Source organism: Micromys minutus, assembly GCF_963924665.1.
Source record: "Micromys minutus genome assembly, chromosome: 24".
Classification (NCBI taxonomy): Eukaryota; Metazoa; Chordata; class Mammalia; order Rodentia; family Muridae; genus Micromys; species Micromys minutus.
In genome coordinates, this window is record NC_137959.1 from 37,086,271 (window position 1) to 37,107,138 (window position 20,868).

The following is a 20,868-nucleotide window of genomic DNA, read 5'->3' on the forward strand; positions in this document are numbered from 1 at the left end:
TCATGTTATCACTGACTGAATTTCACTGGTATGTTGTGACCATGAACATCTCTGCTTTGAAAGCCCTAGGACTTATGGGTCAAGGTTTGGAAGCTTGAAGACTCCCAATCCTCTTAACCCAAGCCAAAAATCTACTTCATAGTGAGAGTACCTGGACCTTACTGATGAACCAGGCAGAAGACATGAACGCCCATGTCTTTTCATTGGGAATGATGAGTTATCAGCTTATGTTTGATAACCAAAGAGACACCTGACTTTTTAAGCCAGTCACTTCTGAGATTTCCTTAATGTACATATACTCAAAGTCATGTAGTTGCTGGAGGGGTATTTGCCATGACTTGGCTTTCGATTTGGATGCTTGCTCAGTTAGTTCCTGCCCCACCCAGAGGACCATTGTCCTCCCCTTCAACAATGGCAGAATCCCAAGTACCAAGATGTTTCAAGACGCTCTTGGGTTGTAATTAACCTTCTTCAAAACTAAGAGGGAAGGAAGGCAGGGAAAGGTCTCGTGCAATCTAGAAAGGACAAGAAGAAAGGCTTCCCAGCACTCTTGAAAGCCTGCTCTTTTCCTTTCCATATTAAGAAACCTCCCAAGAATACAGCCCTCCTGCAAATGTCTCATCATCCCCAAATGTAAAGAGCATGTACTCGAGCACAGGACACACCAAGCTGGCCGCCCTCCCCAGCTTTCTGTAGCATGGCTCCTTTGGGACATCTGTGTCTGTATTCCGTGCTCTGTATTCCGCGCTCCCGATGACAACTAGAGTTTCTTTCTTTTGCCATTGTCATTATGGGATGGGACCACTTAGTGGCATTAAGTGAAAACTCACTTGTATCGTATATCCTGAGACCCAAACTGCTGCATACAGATAAAACCAGATAGGAGCCAGTTTTGGGGGTCACAGCTGTCCTCCCCCAGAGGTTCATGGCCCGTGATCTAGTCTTTCCCCATCTCCGTTGAATGCCCCTCTTTTTTTGAAATCACTCGTTCTGCTAATTTATTCTTTAAACACAGGGAGGGGGCATGGGAGACTATTGGCCCCGTCATAAAACAGCCAACGAAAAGCTCAAGGCAGCTTCTAGTGCCGGTTTTGTCTGATGCTGGGAATGGCTCCATCAATCACGGCTGCTCACGTTGGGCTGGTCTCTATGTCAGTTCAACCATCTTCCATCAAGTTTCGTGAAGCAGAGTCCGAGAACAAGATGAATGTCCAAGCCACTTAAGCGGGGCGGAGAGGTCTTTGCTTTTAAATGCCCATGTTGTTTTTTTAATATTTTCCCCTTCCTCTTCTGAAGCCAGTTTCTTATGGCCCATCACTCATGGGCCCGTTCTTTTCACCTTGTTCAGGAGGAGGGATGGTGCCAGGCTGTAAGTGCAGGCAATTGATCAGTTGAGGAGGTGTATTCATTATCTATCCTCCTCTCTCGAGAAAGCGAAATAAATCCCAGGACCCTGGGGGTAATTCTCATAGCCACAGGAATACAAAAGGCTCCATTTTCCAGTGGGTCCTCGGAAACACAGTTTGGTTCACTGGAATCTTGCATGAGACTTTCTTCTTATCCCACACAAGATGGGATGACATGGCTGTCCAGGGAGATGGGAGTTTGTATGTCTCAGCCACAGTGCAGTTTATATTTTTGGTGCCAGGAATCTACAGGGTCTCTGCCCTTGCCTGGTGTTCTGGTGTCAGGTTCTGTCCTTCTGAAAATATTTGTTGAGTGACCCCAGCGGACAGAACTGTGAGCTATGAGGAGATATGAAGAGCTAGGGAGGGTCCGGAGTCCCCAGGGCAGCTCAGGGAGAGGAGTGTATTTTCCACGGACACTCTTTGAAGTGCTGTGACCAGAAGAAGCTGAACTCTTTGATGAAGTCTTGAAAATCTTTCCTTAATGGACCTAGCTCCCTCGGCCAACTGTGGGCCTCTCGTACTGTGCTACAACTGAGAACCTTGGGCCTCGAGCAACAGTGAGCGTACTGACCAGTCCGGCAGGAGGGTGAGAGATGAAAAGGGAGGTAGTGTGTGGATGCAGATGATGACTGTACCATCTGCACTGACCCACATCTCACCCACAATCTCTCCCTTTCGTTCTGTTAGCTCAGTGCAAACTCAACTGACCCTGTGAAAAACTCATGGCCTCCCTCTGGCTTTCAACTCCTGAGTCTGTGGTCTTAGGCCATTTTCCTGTCCCCTGGGCACGTACTTGTGGTTCCTATGTGCCCAGCTAGATATGGGATTGTTCCCTTCCCTCCCACCTGTTCATCCCCGGCATCCTGCAGTGCATCTGGGTGCATCTCTTAATCAGAGGACCCCAGTGCAAGTAGAGCTGTGACCCATGCGCTCTGTACAATGGGGTCTGAATGGTGAGTCTCACTAGGCCATTTATTCTGTGACGGGATGAGCAAGCCATGCGAGGTGACAGTGATGCCACCCACAAATGGTACTCTTCAGGTATCTGCTCAGTGCCCTGTGTTCTCTGCATATCTGCTCGGCAGCACTGACGATTAGTTCTCTCAAGTCCTGTGCTACAGATGAGCAGGCACCGTCCTGTCCTCTCCCCTAAGCTCTTGGGTTGGTCCTGAGGGTGTGGGCAGTGTGGACTTGTCTCCACTGCTTCCTCAGGCCCATCTGTTCTTTCCTGGGCCTTCCTATACCATCACAGGCCCTCTGGGATGCTCTGGGTGTCGTCCAGTTAATGCTGTGCTGGGTGTCTCTGCCTTCTGCACTGTCTTTGGTGGCCTCGTGAGCAAGTTGCTTGTGTTTGCTGGAGTCCTCGGAATCCCTTTACGTTTTGGTCTGCAGCCTGGAGCTCAGGAGAGGCCTGGGTGGTTTTTAAACCCCGTAATATCCTCATCTGGTTTCAGGTAGAGGTGAGAAGGCCTGGCCTGTGGAGGGTGACCCCTGCAGTTGTCAGAGTGGGGGAGAGGAGGAGTATAAAGCGTGTTCTGGGGAAACTGAAACGATCATTTTAGCAATATTCATGTTTTCTGTTTTTGTTTTATTTTGGGCTCGCGCATGCGCGTACAAGGACATACACACTCGCGTGCACACACACACAGGCACACACTGCTTTCTCTCCTCCAGGAATGGAAAACCGCAGGCTAGACTGTGGCACTGGAAAGGACCACCATTTCCCCAGCACTTTGAGCAGAGATGACAGGGTGGGGAGGGAGAGGGGTTGGGCCCTGAATGGGGAGAAAGGGCACAGGAAGGAGAAGCGGGAGGACGGAGCAGGTGTGCCAAGCCCGGGGAATTGGAAAGTAATAAAGCCCTGCCGTAATCAGAGGGCCGAGGCCAGCTCCCAGGCGAGCAGTGCTCCTTCGAGCTCTAGACCTGAGCTTGTAATCACTACCTTCACCCCGAGTAACAGGCCTGGCTCTCCGCGCGCTGCTCCCCACTCCTGGGCTCTGTGACCTTGACAGTTCGCTGCCCCTCTGCAAGATCGGCTCCCCGTGTGCGAAGCAGTAGTGAGCTCTCATTTGTAGGGCCGTGTAGGGATTCATGAGAAAGTATGCTGGTGGCCAAAGCACAGTGTGTGGTATGGTAGGACAAACTTCAGAACTGCCAACGTCAAGGCACTGGGCACTGAGCTTGCTTCTGAGGCACAGTGGCCAGTACACCCATGTGATGGTTCCGTTCCACACAGGGCTCCTTCTTAGCTGTGCAGTTCTGGGTAAGTGGCTAGACCTCCCTCGTGTCTCTGCCTCCTCCTCTATAGCAGAAGGATGACGCCGGATAATGCTGTTTTAGATGAGATGGTATATAACACGCCCGGCTCAGTGGCATTACCTAAGCTATTGCTACAGCGAGGAGCCCATAGAAACCAGCTGTGCCATGTAGGTCACAGTCCTGGAGAGTCCCACCCGGGCAGGGGAGGCTCAGGGTTGTTTCTTTCGTGCTTTGCTTAGTTACCGTTCCCACATTCCTTGTGCTTGGGGTCTCACTATTGTGTATTCTTGTGGGCCTGGAAACCAGAAAGTGCATTAGGACAGTTCTTCAAGGGCTCACTTGAGGGTCTCCTGGCTCCGTTTTCTTCTCTCTGCTTTGGCTGATACCTAGGTGGGGGCTTTTGTTTTTGTAGTTCTGGTGCCGCAGTTAGCTGCTCATTGTAGAGCATTATTTGGCGTGTGTGTGTGTGTGTATGTGTGTGTGTGTGCGTGTGCGAGCGCGTGAGCGCGAGTGCATCTGTGAGCTTTCTTTACTATTTTTTGTTTCAAAAGCAGCAATAAAAGGGGAAGAAACCACACATCTCCATCCATGTGATCTCAGAAAATGCTCCTCAGCAGTGCTGTTCAGATGGACACCCAAAGCATCTTTGTTACAAGAATCCAGAAAGATGCCCACTGAACCAAAATATTTGCACAGGATGGGCTTATGGCCATTTGCTTGGTCGTTGGCTTGTCTGGAAAGATTTGTGTAACACAAATACCGACATAAAGAGATCCTAATATGAAAGCATTAGTCAGTGTCCATCTCCCAGCCTGGCACCCTCTCTCCGTCTCTGTAAGATTTAGTGAGGGAGAGGTGGAAATTAATGGCCAAATGAAGGTTTGGGGATATATGAGGGGTGCATTCATCCATGTTTCCCACCCCCATTAGCATGGTTAATTAAGAGTTGTCAATACGTCTTCGCTAGAGTATTTGATTATTTTTTTTCCCCAGCCAGGAAGATTAGAATGAAGTCTTCAGATCTGGCAAGTGTCATGGGACTTGTAGTGAAAATTGCAGGTTAAGCCCTCATTTTGATCTCCGGGACGAGAGCAAGCACCGTTTCATTGACATGTCATCTGCTATGATCTGAGGGAACGCACAAAGGTGTCCTTTGGGGAAAGAAGAGCATCTTGCTCTCTCTCCCATATTGGAAGGGTTTATAACACATGAGCAAATAGCAGATCCGTCAGAGTGGCTAGGACACCAGCTCCGGAAGGCTCTTGGTTTATGCTTTATCTTTAATGTCTAAGCAGTATGTGGATGTATGCGTGCATATGAACACACAATTGCATGCATGCTTTGTCACATGAAGATGTGCGTTTATATGTCTGAGCCAACAGCAACTATGAGTAAAGGGGACAAAAGCTCTGTAACGGTCTTGATTTATGATTTATTGAAAAGTCTTTAGTAAAAAGTACTCACCCACATACCTCTACTTGGATATAAACAGGCTAGGTGCCTCCTACATAGGGTCTCCAGGGGAACACTTCCTGCGCATGGCAAAGGATGCTGCCCTTCTATCATTAATGTTGACAATAGCTTTGATTTTCCTTCTATTAGAGGCCTCTCAACTCGGAGAATACATCTTTCCAGCAATTAATTATGCTTAGAAATTGCCAGGAGAGACAGCATAGCTGTTAGGGTTCTTCTCACTAAATATACCTCTAGATAACACAGCACATGTTTACAGCGCCGAACCTATTTTATTTATGGGATTATAACAAATGATCAAAACCAACCCAAAAAGGGCCATTTAGACCAACCACCTTATTTCTCCTTCTGCTTGGTCAATGAATTATGTATGCATTACAAATGGCAGTGAGGAGGAAAGGTCGGTTCAGAACAACACAGATTGGAAAATTACACCATTTGTTTAAACAACATTTATTATTGACTGCTCAGCAGAGGGGCCGATAGAAACATGAATAGTGGCAGGAATATCATCTATTTACCTAGGCCCTGGGTAAATGTCGGGCCGCACCCTGTGCTTAGATCAGAATAACTGTTCAAAATGTCCCGTCCTGGTTTGGGAGAGTAAAGACAAGTGTGGTAATGACTTCCTGCTGTCTTCTGATCTCTATGACAGTCTGGAGTTTCCTTCTCTATCACCGAGGAAGTCAAATTAGGGTTCAGGCACTGATTTTTCGTTTGTGTGTGTATGTGTGTGTATGTGTGTGTGTGTGTGTGTGTGTGTGTGTGTGTATGTGTGTGTGTCTGTGTATGTGTGTGTGGTGTGTGTGTGTATGTGTGTGTATGTGTGTGTGTGTGTGTGTGTGTGTGTGCTCGTGTAAGGTCGTCCTCTTGAAACCATGTGTCCATTCTTTCATGTGACACTGTATTGTGTGTCTGAGTCTAAAATATGTTAATAATGGTAATAGTGATTAATTGTATCATAGTAATGTCTACATGTTCTCTCTCTTTCTGTTTCTGTCTCTCTCTCTCTCTTCCCCCCACCCCCTCTCTCTTTCTTTCTGTGTTTCTCCATTCTGAAATGAAGGTTAAACTTAGGCTCTGTGAATGCTAGGCAAGTGTTCTGCCATTGAATCATGTCCCTGCCCTGTCCCGAGCCCTCTTCTTAATTTGTTGTTACATTGCTTGAAATATATTTATTTTTGCCCTCACATCCAGTTTTCTTTTTTTCAGTTTCCTTCTGCTTTGTTTATTTCTATTAATCATTTTCTTCATTTACATTTCAAATGATATCCTCCTTCCTGCTTACCCCTCCACAACTCCCGTTCCATCCCCTCCCCTTTGCCTCTATGAGGGTGCTTCTCCACCGCCCCTCCACCTCACCTTCATAGCGTCCCCCTACACTGGGGCATCCAGCCTCCGCAGGACCAAGGGGCTCCTCCAAGGCTGTCCTTTGCTACATATGTATCTGGAGCCATGGGTCCCTCCATGTGTACTCCACAACTCTTTGGTTGGTGGTTTAGTTCCTGGGAGCTCTGGGTTAGTTAGTTGATGTTGTTCTTCCTATGGGGTTGCAAACCCCTTCAGCTCCTTCAGTCCTTCCCACAGCTCTTCTACCAAGGTCCCCAGGCTCAGTCTGATGGTTGGCACCTCTTTTTCATTTTTATTCTGGAACAGGGCCCCTCTGAATTGTCCAACCCTACCCTGGCCTCACTCTGCAGCCATGGTTCTTTTGAACCCAGATGCCCCTGCCTTACCCTCCCAAGTGGCATGCAGACTGCAGATGGAGTGGCACGCATTTCCATGTTTGGTGCTCCTGGGGACTCTGTGAATACGTATCTGTCGTGTCCATTTTAAAGCTGAGGGAACTGAGGCACACAGCGTTAGGTACATTGCTGGCAGCTCCAAGACTGGAAGGAAGAGGAGATAGTCCTGGATCATTCTGCCTCAGTGTCCTTGGTAACTGCTGCTCTCCGTCTTCCTATACTCCCCGCCCCCTGTGCTCACTATCCACTAGTAGATGGCAGTTTGGTTTGCATAGACAGTGTGGCTCAGTCTGCAGGGCTGCCCATCAATGTACCCACTTCTCAGAGGTGTTGCTTCATGGTGGGCAGTCACAGTGTTGCCCCTCTGCCTGCTGTTCCTCTCTAAATGCTCTCTTGGTTCCGTCTGCCCTGTGTATGCCTAAGTCCTGAGCCACAGTCAGAGCATTCACAGAGCCTCCCTGTGTCCATGGTTTGGAGGCCTTCTGGAGGGGGTCCAGGGGGGCTCTCTTTCACAAGAGCTGCTCAGGGTCTCCCCAGCCCCGTATCCAGAGAGTGATCCCTGTGTCAACTGTAACTTTCTTCTCCATCACACCGAGTGCTTGCCACGGTGTGTTTGCACAGGCCTCCCGAGAGCCCTGTGACTTTGGAGACTGTTTAGCATCACCATCCTCAAGAAAGGCACAGCTGACTTGGCAAGCTCAGATCCTGCCCCTCCCTCCTGCCTTCCTTACCTCCTGGCTCCTGGCTAGCAAGCTTTATGAGCCGGCGGAACAGTTTTGAGCTTATTTCCAAAACAGCCAAGCACGGAAGCCTTTTAGAAGTAGGAAAAAGCAACGTAACTGAACAAGCACGCAGGACTAAAACACTTGGAAAAACAAGAACAAGCCACACTGCTTGGAGACAAGGCTATAAGTTCTTCTGGGAAGTGAGCATGTATGGTTATTCCTCTTGCTACTTAGCTTGAGGAGAGGGCATAGGGGTGGGGGGAAAAGAAGAACATTTACTAACTGCCTTCTTAATGCCACTCAGGAGAGTGTGTGAGAGGCATAGAAACCAGAGCACATCCCGAAAACAGGAAGTGACACCAGGAGTGCCTCCATTAGTTCCTTGGCTCACTGTTGTGACCAAAAGCATGACAGAAGCCACGTCAGTGAAGAGAAGCAGAGTTTGGCTCCCAGTTTAGAGGAAACAATCTGTCACGGTGGGAAACACATGGTGACTGGAGAAACTTGGCCTGTGGTCCTGGGGGCCTGCAGCCTGGCCTGTTCACATCTTGATAGATCGGGATCACGGAGCTCAGGCTGGAAGCAGAAGCAGGTGTCATTTTTCAAAGGCCAGCCACTCAGTTGCTCTATTTAAGTCACAGCCCCAGTGCTTCCACAGCCTCCTGAAACAGTACTCCCAACAGGGAAACTCGGTTCCAAACACAGGAGCTTGTGGGCAAAATCTTACATCCAGACCAATTATTTAATGGGCTTGGTGTTTTGTTCTGCTTTTGATATTTGTTCCTCTGTGGATCATACTCATATCATACACGATGTCAGGAGGTATCATTTTCTCCATTAGCTTGTAAGAACTTCAGGTGCAGAGGAATCGGGAAATTCTTGAAGGTCACATCATTGCTGTGGTGGCACAGGTGAAATTCTGACTTCCAGTCTCTGGGGCTGCCCCCATGCCATAAGCTCCACATTTTTGCTGAATGGAGTAAAAGGGGGAAAAAAAGGTGGTAATTATCACACCTCCCAGCCTCCATCTCAAGCCTCTACCCCTGGTGGTCCTCACCAGCTCATCTACCCCACCATGCTCCTTACCCCAGACTCCCCTTTTTAGCTCCTCCCATTCTAGAACTTGACCTTGGTCTTTAGTGATTTGAAAGACTTCTGTGAAAGACTTTGTTATTTTGCTTGGTTTTTCTTATAATGAGCCAGACAGCTCAAGTCAGAATGGAAGGTCACAGCAGTTCCACTAGCAAGACTCAGCTTTGTGACCCTCATAGATGATTTAATTCCTCATGTAAGTTGTATCATTCCCCAGATAGAAGAATACTGTCAACTCGGTAATGTCATGAAAGCTAGAGTCAGGTTCACCCTGAATTTACAGAATGCATGTATGTATGGAACGCACTATTGGACAAAGAACAAAGCCAGGCAGTGGAGAGTAGTGGACTCAGTCAAGTCTTCTCCTTGGAGTCCTCTGTGTCTCAGGGCTGACTGTAGACCAGCTGACAGCCCCACCCCTTCATACACTGCATTGGTGGTTTCTGACCAACTCCTACAATCTTGAGGAGACACAGTACATAGTTTTTCTTGAGGGGAGCTAAGACAGACCACTCCCCATTATGTGATATGTTCAACAATCTGAAAGAATGTCTGGCTGCTCCATTGTTTAATGAAGGATCTGTATGGCTCTTCTAGGTTGACACAATGGTTGCCATCTGTTGTTTTCCTAATCTCCTAGTAAACATCCCTAAGAGAGTGGCTTAGGAGTGTATGTTGCTCTTAGAGCTATCGGATTTCCTCAAGTGGTTCTTACATGCTGTTCTAGGTCTGCACAATGATCCAATACCTGCTACCCATGGAACAGTGGGGTGCCCATTCAGGGATAGACAGTATTGATGGATTTGGGGAGTATCATTTTACAGCCAGTTGTTTTGGGAGGCAGAAAAGGCTCTGCATAGCCAACAGCTGAAGGCATTGTTGAGTGACACTCTTCATGTATGTATCAAACCAGACAGAATCCTGCTCCAGTGTGGTAACCTGCATGGTTTGTCCTAGGAAGAGGTGTCTCTGCTCTCTCTTTGCCTATAACTTTGCCATTTGATTCCAGAAAGGACATCTCAAGCCAGGAGATGGGGCCCTTCATTCTCATAACTTGTTTGTGGGAGACACTGTGTTTAGAGCACAGCCTCCTTATTTCCCTGAATCACTGGACCAGTCAGTCATGCTGCTTGATGTGCATAGGAAGGTGCGTGACAGATTTCAGAGCTTCTGACATCCTAAGACTTGTTTTCCGATACACTTTCACCACTTGCTGTCTTGGAGTGCTGTTTGGGGCCAATGCTTGGGTCCATGACCTCTGTATCTTTCTCTCTGGCTGTACTGGTGATTGAACCTAAGGCTTCATGCTTGCTGGGCGAGTGTTTACCACTGAACTACATGATCAGTCACCTTCCTACTTTTTGAGACAGGGTCATCCACAGCTGTGGCAACAGGCCCTCCCTGTTTTCTCTTTCTGGAACAGGATGTTGGCTGATTCATTCTCAAGTAAAATTAATAACAATGTATATAAAATTCCATAGCTGCCCAGGACCTGCAGCCTGTATGTGAACCTATGTCTTCCTGTGTCCGGTTCTGAGGTCCTGTGGACTCTTGGGTACCACTCAGGCATTCTAAATTGCCTATTAATAAAATGCTTTTCATATAATTAAAAATGTTTTATTTTAGTGGTATAGCGTGAGATATTGAAAATGTTTCTCATACCAGCCAGTAATCCATCGATTTCTCACTTGCTAATGATATTTGAAGGAAGTTTTAAAAATTATATTAGCCACTTGTAGGTGAAAAAAAATCCCCTATTCATATTGTAGCATTAATGGCTGCTAGGGGAGAATCATTCTGTTAATTTAATGTGCCCATAAATCCTACCCCAGGTTGTTAGCTCTTTATTTTCTGGGATTAAAAGAGGATTAAGTTCCAGGCCAGGTAATCTGGATATAGCTTCACTGAAGATTTGATGGGGACATTTCTTTTTGCCACTTTGGTATTGCCATAACACAGATGGCATGGAGAGAAAAATGATCACTGGGAAGTTCTTGTTTTTAAAATAATATTAACAAAAAATTATCTCCGTGTCGTGAGAGTGAAAGTGTGTGTCACAACATGCTCGTGGTGGCGAAAGGAGAGCCTCGAGTGTCAGCCTTCACCTTCCACATCCTTTGAGACAGTCATTTTTGCTCTTCACCGCTGCACATACCAGGCTGGCTTGCCAGTGAACATCTGTGGAGTGGATTCTCCTTCCTCTCCCTCCCTTCTCCCCTCAGGAACTCTGGGGATTACAGAGGTACACTACCACATCTAGTCTGATGAAGATCTGAGGATCTGACCTCAGGTCCTCACACATGCATGACAAACACCTTGACCCATCTCTTGTCTCCCCCAGCACATATTGTTGGTCTCTGGAAAAGTAGGTTATGAGTTGAGCTCACAGCATATTTTCCCTGGCTATGCCTCAGAGGATAAGACAAACCCTCCTTGGGGGCTCGGTGGTTCATGAAGTTCCCAAGAGTTGCCTGCAATGTGAGTGGTACAGCCAGCTCCTTCTTGAGCTGAGGTTGCCAGTCGGACCAGAGAAGAAAATTTCCACCTGTGTGTTCACTGGGCAGTTAAACCGTAACCCCGCTCCCCTGGCTTTCTAAGCACAGGCATGCTTTCAGCCAGGGCCTGCGTGGCTTTCCTCACTCCAAGTCTGCCTATTATCTTGACCTTAAAGTTTACAGGGTAAAAGAAACATTTATGGAACAGTTAAGGCCAGTTAGAACATAACGACTCACCTCATTATCACACCCCACAAATTTCCTCTTTACAGGGTTCCTTCCCCTGTCAGCTCCAACCACGAGCTTGGCCTGGGTGCAGTTGCTTGTGCACACACATGGAAACACCAGGAACTTCTCATTTCTGATTTTAAATGTGCCAAAAACAAGAATCCTTAAGAACTCATAAAGTCATTTAGCACCACATTAATAAAAGACGCATGATATTGAATTATGCTGGTAACTATGTGTTTGAGTCAGTAACAATTACTTTTTGGCTGTCGGTTCAGATATTTAATCCACTTAATAAATAAACAGCTCCTGCAGATCAACAAGTGAAAACAAAAGGGGGAAGGGGCAATGATAGAAATGTCAAAGGTCACATAAACAAAAAAAATAGTATTTAGAAATATTAAAGTTTATAATCAGGGAAGAGATGACCGAGAACAAGATCTTTATTGTACTTTGGAAGATGCAGACTATTTGTGGCGAAGTGCAGCAGCACACACAGTGGGTAGAGAACTAAAGTGGGCGGGTCTTGAGATATAGCTCAACTTGGTGTAAAATTCACAATCCTGCCTCAGCCTCCAGAGTGCTAGAGTTGCAGGCATGAGATACCGCACCCTGCTTCTATGAAACGTCTTAAAAATGTTTTCTTTTATGATGATCACATATAGAGAAATACCCTAGGGGAATAGAACAACTTAAGGCATTTAACAGTTGAGTTCCATTATAGTGACCTAACAGGTAAAATACTATGAGCTTCACAAAAGCCATAAGAAAGGGATTGCAAGACAAGGAAGCTCTTATGTTAACTTTGCATGTTGTTATATTGTATGCATATGGATGAGTGAACATCCATAACATGAAGTTACCTGTTTGACACACATACATATATAGTGTAAAGTTAGCATTTGATGAGTCTGCTCACAGCTGGTTCCAAAGATTTTGGTTCCAGTGTTTAAAGCTTTGCGAGTACATGAGAATGAAACAGTCCTATACCCCAACGAGCTGGTTTTATGTCAACTTGACGAAAGCTAGTCATCAGAGAGGAAGGAACCCCATTTGAGAAAATACCTTCATAAGGTTGGGCTGGAAGGCAAACCTATGGAGAACACTTTCTTAGTGATTAATGTGGGAGGTCCCAGCCCATTGTGGTCCTGAGTTCTATAAGAAAGCAGACTGAGCAATGGAGGAGGTGCTGATACAGGTTCCTTCCAGTTCTTTCCTGTCTTCCGTTTCAGCCTTTTCTTCTAGTCTATCTCCATTCCTTTGTGACACCCCCCTCCCAAAGCAAAACAAAACTAATTCTCTACCTGGGAGCCCATGCTTGGCTAGGATCATAACTGAACAACAGCAACCCAAAAGTGGAATATTTCCCTAACATGAGACCCATCATATATGCTAAAGAACATGTTAAACATCAGAACTCCAGAAGTTTTGATCCCAGGTAAAAACAGGAACAGCCAAGACAGTTGGCCTCCCTCTGGAAGCCAACAACCATAGTGCAACAGGCCCTGAAAATTGCAATGTAACTGAAGGATAATGCCAGGACTTCACAATGGCAATTATGAACATGTTTAAGGACCTTAAAAAGGACATGAATACAATACTGAAAACACAAATAGTTGAATGAAATGGTGAAAACAATTCCAGACATCAAAGTAGAATTCAACAAAGAAATAGAATCACTGAAGAAAAGCCAAACTGTGACAAAACTGGAAATGAAAACCTCAGGATGTCAAACAAAAACTTCAGAGTTAAACCTCACCAACAGATTAACAGACAAGAGAGAGAGAATTTCATGTTTTGAAGACAAAGAAAAATAAATAGATTGCTCAGTCAAAGAAAATGTTAACTCTAAAATTATCCAGGCATAAAACACATATGAAATCTAGGACACTATGAAAAGACCAAATCTACAAGTAAAAGGTATAGAGGAAGGGGAAAATACTGAGGTCAAGGCAACGAAAATATTTTTAACAAAATCATAGAAGAAAAAATGCCAACATAAAGAAAGAGGTTCTTGTCAAAGTATAAGAAGCATACAGAACATGAAATAGAAAGGATCAAGAAAGAAACTACTCATGATATACATAATAAGTCAAACTCTGAATGTGCAGAACAAAGAAAGGGTTCTAAAAATTACAAGGGAAAAAAATGAAGTCTTATATAAAGACAGGGCCATTAGAATTATGATTGACTTTTCAATAGAGTCTGAAAGCCCAGAAAGGTTCAGACAGATGTTCTACAAGGTCTGAGAGGTCACAGATGCCGTCCCAGATTACTATACCCAGTAAAACTATCAACCATAATCAACATAATAGGACTGATGCACATACGAACCGAGAGACTATGGTAGCATACATTGGAGCTGCATAGGTTCAAGTCAGAAGGGCTCCCAGCACAGAGATAAAGGAGTAGACATGGGGTCCCACCTCTAATCAGGAAGGTATTTATATGTATGCCTGCTGTCAAAAGGAAACCTTCAATGAGTGTTACTGGGTATATCAACTATACTCCAAATAGGCTTTGTGCCTAGGAGTAGTTAGCCAACACAAAACAGAATGTGTGTGTGTTTGTTTGTTTGTGTGTGTGTGTGTGTGTGTGTGTGTGTGTGTGTGTGTGTGTGTGTTGTTTGGGGGCCTTTTCATGAGGTTGCTGTTATTATTTTGAGCTTCATTTGGTTTTGTTGTTTTGCTGAGAGACAGAGAGATGTAAGGGGGAAGGAACATAAAGATGAAGTTGGATGAGAAGGGAGGTGGGGGGCCTTGGAGGAGTTAGGGCAGGGGAAACATGATGAAAATATATTATATGTAAAAAATTTTAAATAAAAAGTAAAAGAATCAATAAGACATTAAAAGGGATGGGGGGGGAGACATGCTGCTCATAGTGGTTGCTGCCGGCTACCTTACCCTGTGTCTATATCCACGTCAGATGTTTAGGACATATTTCACTCACACAGATCATTCCCACAAATACTTGGCCATTTATTCTCTGCCACAGACAGAGATTCACTGTGATGATCATCTGTGCTTCAAACTGGAATTTGCCCACTGTAACTTGAGGCTAGTAAGACTTCTCTGTCAGATTTGTAATTTAATTTCATGATGATCAAAATGACCACAGTATACGTATTTTATTAAATCGTTGTGAGAGGTCCATCTGACAGATCTTGCCTTCTAAGTTAAATGGGAAAAATTTAATATATAATCTATTAATAAGCATTAGGAAATAGGAGAGGCCCGTCAATCATTTGAGAGCCTGTGCTGAGTGTATTCATAGTGTATTGATTAGGTTGTAGCCTATCCACCTTTTATTTTGTCAATAGCTCTGCCTTGACCCATCACCCTGGACTTCAGTGTAGGACTATCTTCTTTTTGCTATAGGTACATGTACTGTGTAGTTCAGAGAGGAAGGAGTTCCAGGAAGAATTCCTTGTGATACTAGGGGCACCTTCCCAATTTTGTCCTTTGTGAGTGCTAATATCTTGTCTTAGAGCAGTTAATATGAATTTTCTCTTCAGAGATCTATGTATACACACACACACACACACACACACACACACACACATCACAAACATACGTTGTGCACATGAAAACATAAGTCTTTACCTGTTTTGGATACAAGGGAAAGGCCCAATAGGAGCCCTCCCTTTGTCATGGGAACGCGATGCATTTGGTAGTTAGGGTCTCAGTACAGATATGCAGAGTGCCATGACATGCCCTCCTAGCCCTCCTCTAAGAAGGTAACCTGGGTCCTGCTTGTCTCTTTTGAACTTTTTCTAAGGGCCCTGTGACTTACTTCCATGCTGGGATTTGCAGAGTCTTTGTTTCTCATCCTTCTTCATTAATGATGGATGAACTATGGTATTTAAGTACCTTTTTGAGTTTAACTTGAATCAGCATTTGTTGTTAAGCAAAATCTTCTCAAAGTCTCTGTCCCTGCCCACCACCACCCTCACTTCCTGTAGTAAACAAACTGGCCTCCTGACTTCAGAGATCTCTTGAGTCCTTGGAGGGTTTGCACAGGATCCTCCCTGATCAGTATGAAACATGCTGGAAAACCGGAAGCACTCGGAACTGCCTTGCTAAAAGTCACACAGCATCTCTCATCACACTGTAGTTCCCGGGTTCTATTGTGCAGAGGAAGAGCTCCAGCAATGATCCTTCCTTCTCTTCTACATGTTAATGGCATGTGGAGCACATTAGAGTCAGGCCCATCAGTGTGAGGACTCTGGTGACACTGCAGAATGTGTCATAAGCAGGTGTGTCTGGAAAGGAAAGTCAGTTGAAGCGTCAGGACAGAACATGCCGCTCAGGGGCCGTCCTGTTTCATTCCTTACCGTTGGTGCAGAAAGCTGCACAAGGAGATCTTTTAAATACAAACTCCTCAGGTCTTCAGACAAAGTATGAATTGCAGAGAAACAGTTTCCCATTTCTGGGCAAGCATGGCTGTGTCAGTGGGTTCTCTGAATTTGTTAAAGATGCATCCAGTCTATGTGAATCCTCATCCTAGGGTAATGTGCTGCTGCTGCTAGCTTCTTTTACACACTGTGTCTTCTGAGTGTGACGTGGTTCTGGATGTGTTCCTTGGAGTGTGTCCTCTCTGTTGTGGTATGACTCTTAGGGAGTGGGAGGAAATTACCTATTAGGGAAGTGAAAGTAAGCGGTAAAATATAGAGTGAGGTTTGACTTCCGCTGATCCCTTAGAGGTGAAAATTTACTAAGAAAAAGGTGGTGGCCATTGTTTACCAGCACCACTGTCAGTTTTCCTTGTGTCTCGTGTGTTTGAAAGAAGTGGTATCATCCCATGTAATTGTCGGGAGCTGCTGCTGACCTGTTGATTCTCCCCATACATTTCTGTCTCCTTCCCACACACTGTAACCTTGCCTCCTGGACCAGTGGAGGGCGGAGGCTCTTGAGAGATCAGCCTTGCGGGCTTACTGTGAGAGTCACTTCCTTAGAGAGATCCAGTTATGTCTTTGCTCCGGATGTCTGACCTAGCTCTCCTCAGGTTCTCTAGGATGTGCTTGTCCACCCTGTGAGTCTTGCTGCAGGGCCCTGTGTGTGTGTGCATGTTGATTTTGTTGTTGTTGTTGTTGTTGTTGTTTCTGCATTTGAATTTTCTTCTCTGGCTGATACAAATGCCCACCCAGTTGTTGCCCTACTATCTAAGGCTCCCAGGGGAAACTGAGACAGCAGCAGTTGCTAGGTGAAGTGAGAAAGAACATGCTCTGGATCGATAATACAGTCACCGTAATATCAAAGCAGAGATTAACAGTTACTCATTCCGTGCTTCTCAGCGAGACTGCGTCTCATTTCACATGTGACCAACTGCACATATGTTTTTACAGAAATGATGCAGTCGTTGGAGAATAGGGGAGATGCTGAAAGCCCAAACTCATGTGGTGACAGTGATCACTACGTGATCGATCCCTTAGTGATAGCCCACGGTTTCTAAGACGCATGTTTACACGTATTTCCAGTTTTACAGTGACATTTGAAAACAACTTAGCATCTCATAGAATCACAGTTGTTCTTCCTCAGTTTTCTCCTGATGGTTTCTGACAATTTACATGTAGAATTTGCCTGAGTACATTATATATCGGATCCATAATGCAAATTGTGAGACCTAGTAGGGGCCAAGGCTTCATTTGATCTGAGTGGGTCTGTAGGGAAAAGCTGGGAGAAGTGGAGGCAGAGAGCCACCTTGTAGAAGGACCAGCAGTCCGAATTTAACCTGGACCCCTGAGATCTCTCAGACACTGGGTCACCAACCAGGTAGCAGAGGACTTCCGGGTCTGGGTTCAGTCAGAAAAGATGCACCTAACCCTCGAAACTGGAGACCCCAGGGAGTTTACAGGTCTGGTGGGGAGGGGTGGGGTGGGCACATCCAAGTAGAGATTGGGGTGGGGCAGGGAGGAGGAGGAGGGATGTGGAACAGTTGGAGGGTGGACTGGGCGGGGGAATAAAATCTAGAGTGTAAAAAAAAAAAAGAAATACAAAAAGGAAAAAGAAATCAAGAAGTAGGAAATGCATATGCCTCCACCTTCCCTTTTTAAATTATATGATATATTTATTTCATTATAGCAGAATAGGTGCATTAGAATATTTGCTAATCAGAAATAGTTGGAAATAAATATCAGACTAACATCTATTCATTTTTTTAAAGTGTAACATCTCTTTAGGTCTGTACTAGCTGGTTTTGTGTCAACTTGACACAAGCTGGAATTAATCACAGAGAAAGGAGCCTCAGTTGAGAAAATGCCTCTATGAGATCCAGCTGTAAGGCATTTTCTCAACTAGTGATCAAGGGGGGAGGGACCCAGCCTACTGTGGGTGGTGCTATCCATTGGCTGGTAGACCTGGGTTCTATAAGAAAGCAAACTGAGCAAGCCAGGGGAGGCAAGCCAGCAAGTGACATCCCTCCATGGCCTCTGCATTAGCTCCTGCTTCCTGACCTGCTTGGGTTCCAGTCCTGACTTCCTTTAGTGATGAACAGCGATATGGAAGTGTAAGCTGGATAAACCCTTTCCTCCCCAACTTGCTTCTTGGTCATGATGTTTGTGCAGGAATAGAAACCCTGACTAAGACAAGGTTTATATATCATTATTTTATTAATATATCTGTCTCATGTAATGGTAAGAAATGCCTGCCACTCATCTTTCATTACGAACTTCTTGACAGGTTTGGCATATTATTCTTTTTTGTTTTGTTTTTTACTTATTCACTTTATATCTGATCACTGCACCCCTCAGAGTCATCCCTTCTCACAGTCCCCACCTCATTCCGCTTTCCCTTCTCCTCTGTGTGTGAACTCTCCTGGGTATCTTCCCACCCTGGCACATGAAGACTGCTAGGCTATGTGCTTCCTCTCCCATGGGGTAAGTCAGTATGTACAAGAGCATATCCCACGTACAAGCAACAGCTTCTGAGATATCCCCCTTTCCAGTTGTTTGGGACCTACGTGAAGACCAAGTTGTTCGTATGTATGGGTAGATCTAGGTCTAGCTGGTGTAGGTACTTTGGTTGGTATTTAAAAAAATAAATCAAGAAATAGGAAATGCGTGTCTCCCACCTTCTGTAAGCTAAAGTATTGCCAAAGTTTTGTGAGTTTGAGAGATTTTTTTTCTCCATGGTATACATCTGCCTGGTCTGTCTTCTTCTGATATTTGGGTTCCCTATTATGTACAGAGAATTCCTTGAGTCAAGCTAAGTAGAACAGTCAGATTTCTGAAAGACAAGCTTAGCTCTTAAGGTTCCATAGTCTAGTTGTAAATTATTTATTAGGTTGATAAAAGTAACAACATCACCTATATGTCTAACTTGGTGTGGTAGTTAGAATAGGTATGACCCCCATAGATTCATGTATTGAATGCTTTGCCCATAAGGAGTGGCACTTAGTAGGAGTTGGAGTAGGTTGGAATAAGCGTGTCACTATGAAGGTGGGATTTGAGGTCTATTTAAGCTCAAACTGCACCTAGTGCAGAAGATCCGGCTGCTCTCATACCAAGATGTAGAACTCATGACTCCTCCAGCCACATGTCTGCCTGCATGATGCCAGCATCCCATCATGATGATAAGGGACTGAACTTCTGAAACTGTAAGTCAGCCCCAACTAAATGTTTGCCTTCATAAGTGTTGCTGTGTGCATGGTGTCTTTTCACAGTAATGAAACTCTAAGATATTGGGTGAACCAATGACTATTTTGGGAGTATGTGTCTTGTTCTGGGAACACAGACATTTCAAAGCAGTTGCATCCCAGAAAACCCACCACAGTATTGGTGACAGGTCATGAAAGTTGGAACCCTGGAATTCCTCAGGCAACTTGGAAAGAGCTAGACAGGTCATAGAGTCTCCTCATCTTTGCAGTCCTTACCTGATTATGTAGCTTTGGGAAAGGCAGGGCCTTATGTATCTGGTAAGTTTCAGGGACTTCCTAAGACTTTTGTATTGTTTACTTTATGACTTATAAGGTGCCTCCCTTTAGAACCTCTTGAGTCTTAATGAGCTTCCCTCTAGGATGGAGTGTTCCAACATGAAGGAAATTGCTACTCGGAATGTACTCTAGTTTATGCTAAGTATTCAAAGATGTGGACTCAGCCATTCCGTGGGCTGGATACCACTTAACACCTGAGCAATTGAGGCTTGCATGTCTCCTCACATAGAGTGCCGATCCAGTGAGGTCTTCGATAGGGGTTCAGGCACAGGGGAAGGGAACCCAGCAAGGGGTGATACTTGTAATCAAAGGCGCCCTGTGCAGAAGCTCTGTGATGGCAGACCCTGAGACTGCGAAGTGCTGGGAGGTAACGAGAGGGTGATACTGAAATGTGAGGCAATTTGAGGTTGAGGAAAAGCTGTTATTCCGTGTCATTACTCCACTAATCATAAAACAAGGGGTTGATGAGATGCCCCTCCCCCTCCACTTCATTCTCATCAGCCCTCAAGAGCATGGAAAAACTGTGATATAGTAACCATAAAGAAACAGCCATTTCCCTGCGGTAGCTGGCCTGGCTTTCCGCAGGCTGAGCCCGACCCCTTCTCTTGGCATTTATTTTCTCAAATGGGCTGATTTGGGGAGCATCCAGCCACGTTGTTTACTGTTTACTTCTCTGTCCTCTCTACCACCTAGGCCCAGAGCACTTCCCCCTACTTCTCCCACTTGTTCATGTTCCCCACTTCATCTGTACTGGGCTCTCTGAGTCACATGCTCATTTCTGAGCCAATCACTGGTGATAGGAGCACACTATCATTGGTTCAGCTGTGGTCGCGTGGTCACTTCTTGACACAGGAAAGGTCAAGCTTCTTGAAAATACAGTGAGAGGTAGGGTTCACAGGAAGGACACTGGGGAACATGTCAGGAACAAGAGAGTATGGATGGAGGAACAGCAAAACAAATGACCAACTGACCTCTGCTGTAACTTTAAGTGATGGTTTTTAAAGGTTTTAACCTCCCTTTTAGCCTACCACCCACCAGAGGTAGTAGATGGGATGTGGACCTGTTCAGAAAGGTTCTTTGGAGCAACTCCCATCTGTGTTGTCTGAAAATCAGCAGTTCAGTTCACAGCTTAGCAGAGGCAGCCCGATCTGCTCTCAAACACTTTGGGATACACCAGCAGTCCAGTTTGGTAGAGGCAGGATAAGAAGCAGGAATCAGCAGTGGTGGCATGACCTAGCAGAGACAGCGAGGCCTCTCACCTTTGGCAGGAGTCAGCAGGAGAGCAGGGCCAACAAGAAAGCCAGGAAAAGTTCTTGGCTTTGCCTCTCAGCGAAGTGAAGATCCGTGAAGATGAGAAACCAACAAGTGTTGCAGAGCTAGCTCTACCAGCAAGCCTAGCTCAGCCTACGTGACTGCCCATAGTGTCCTTTTTATATTCCCTCCCAACATCACGTGTCCTCCACTGGTCTTGCCTCAGCATGCGAGTCTGTCTAGGCTGACATCACTCTCCCTG

At 45.5% G+C, this 20,868-nt stretch overlaps 1 protein-coding gene across 1 annotated transcript in view; it reads left to right on the forward strand.

The window, feature by feature from the left end:
• Nucleotides 1–20,868, forward strand: part of WWOX (WW domain containing oxidoreductase) — an 875,039-nt gene that overhangs the window by 111,322 nt on the left and 742,849 nt on the right. The window lies entirely within an intron of this gene.